Source organism: Tupaia chinensis, unplaced genomic scaffold (genome assembly GCF_000334495.1).
Source record: "Tupaia chinensis unplaced genomic scaffold, TupChi_1.0 Scaffold000704_1, whole genome shotgun sequence".
NCBI classification, from domain to species: domain Eukaryota; kingdom Metazoa; phylum Chordata; class Mammalia; order Scandentia; family Tupaiidae; genus Tupaia; species Tupaia belangeri.
Genome location: NW_006160227.1, coordinates 741,999 through 744,399, shown reverse-complemented (window position 1 = coordinate 744,399; position 2,401 = coordinate 741,999).

Below are 2,401 nucleotides of genomic sequence, written 5' to 3'. Positions count from 1 at the left end.
ATTAAAAAAAAAAAAAAAAAAAAAAAACAGAAATCAACAAACATCTTTTATTGTGTCTTCAGAATGTCACACGTGGTCTTAGACATCATCTGGCATTTTGTCTCTGTAGCTGGCGAACGCTTAGCTGTCATGCATCGGCCTGCCGCACTGTTCCCCTCTCAGAGACGGGGACGCCATCCCCCAGTGGTTGTCCCCTTGTTTTTAACTGTTGTGGCTTGCCAATTCGAGGCAGCCAAATTTGAAATAAGTTCAATGTCGTTTTCTCCAAGGAGTAATTCATCTTTTCAGGCTTGAGGTACTGAGCAAGCCACACTGGGCCACATTGGAACCCTGCAGATAAATTTTTTACCCCAAGAAATTTCAGATTTCAACAAGAGGCCTATTCTCCCACATAGCAACAATGATGGGGCAAATGAGCACACACAGATCTCATATATATATACATTATGTATAAGAGAGAGAGCAAAAGAGGAGAGCGAGCCACCAGGTTCAGGATTTGAACCATGGTTGGCCATGTGGGAGTCTAGCATCCCAACCACCACACCACCTGTAATTCCTTCTCCATTCTCCTCCTGGGATACTGGGCATGCTCACACATGGCATGATTTCAAAGCCACCGGGTCTAGGACTTGAATCACGGTAGGCCATGGGGGAGTCCAGCGATGTACCTGCTGCACCATCTGCTGGCTCCACTGCACAATATATTCTGTCCTGCTTGTCTGTCTCCTCCACAGGAGGAGGAGACACACACGCACACACACGTGCCCAACACACTCACGTGCCCTGCGTGAGTTTTAAGCCACCCTGGGCTCCTGCAAGCCAGCAGCTCTATTTTCTTTTTGGAGAGGTTTTTCCTCTAGGGTACACATGCTCACCAGAAAGACAGAGAGACAGAAAGCGAGAAATCACCCCCCCCCCAGGGGGGATGGCCACGCCACAATCCCTTCTTCTCCATTCGGGATCTTGGGCACACACGCACATGCGCCCGGTGTGAGTTTAAGCCACTGGGTTCAGGACTTGAACCGCTGTTGACTACATGGGAGTCCAGCGACATAGCCATTATTACACTAACTGCTGGTCCCAAGCAGCTCTATTCGTCCTGAAACCTCAGTACCTGCCTCCATGCTGGACCCAGGGTGTAAATTCAAATAAGCATTTTTCCACTTGAATTAGTCCTACCCCTGTCTCTCACACTCAGGTCTGGCCATTTTTGGTTCATGATGGAGCTCTGGTAACAGCTTCCTACTCGGAATCCCTTCTCCTCCATTCCGTTCTCTTCCTGGGATCTTGGGCACACACGCATATGTACACAGCATGAGTTTTAAGCCACTGGGTCCAGGGCTCAAACCGCAGTTGACTCTTGGGGAGTCCAGCGTTGTAACCATGACACCACCTGGTGGCCCCAATAAATAGCTCTTTGAAAAAAGTCAATAAATGTGTAAACATAAAGAGGAGAGGTCTAAGATCTTTCCTACCTCGAAGGGTCCCATTTCCTCCTAAAATTGCATTGAGAGTGCCCTTTGTGGGACAAATTCCCAAAGAAAAGGGGCAAAGGCTCTTCTCTAACCTTAAAATGAACTACGAAATCAGCATGTGTGTGTTTCTTTACCTTTCACGAAGCACTTGCATAGCCGTCTCTGGATTTGAAAGGGTTTTCACGGGAAGAAATCACAGCCACGCCTTCACAGTGGTAATCTCCAGATGGTGGAATTGGGCATGCTTCTCATTTTATTTGTGTTTTTCTAAACCTTCAAAATATTCTGCAGTTTTGGAACTAGAGACGATGGTTACGCAACATTATGAATGTACTAAATGCTACCGAATTGTACGCTTCAGAACGGTTCCTTGTGTAGCATGGGAGTTTCGCCTCATTAAAAAAATCTGCAATATACACGCATGGTTTACATTTTTATTATGCCAGAGGACACATGCACAAAGAGAAAGAGAGAGAGAGAGAGAGATCCCTACAATTTTCCATTCCACAGGATCCTGGGTGTCCAGGCTTGTACGCCACAGCGGGTCAGGACTCAAACCCTTATTGACTACATGGGATCTGGCTACCTCTGCACAGCAATTAACCACAGCCCCACAGGCCAGCCCCATAGGCATGATTTTTTTTTTCTATCTCCTCTTCTTTCTTTTCTCCTTCTCCTTCTTAGTTTTTGCTACAGAGAGCATATACTTTCCAGAGAGAGAGTGAGCGAGCACAAGGGAAAGTGAGAAATCACCCTTCAGAGCAGAAGGCCATGCCACAATCCTCTCTTCTCCATTCTCCTCTGGGATTTTGATAAGATTTTCAAGCCCCCAGGTCTGGGACTAGAACTGCTTAGCTGACCATGAGGGACCCAACCACTCCAACCATCACGCTACCATCTGGCCCTACAGACATAATTTTATATTC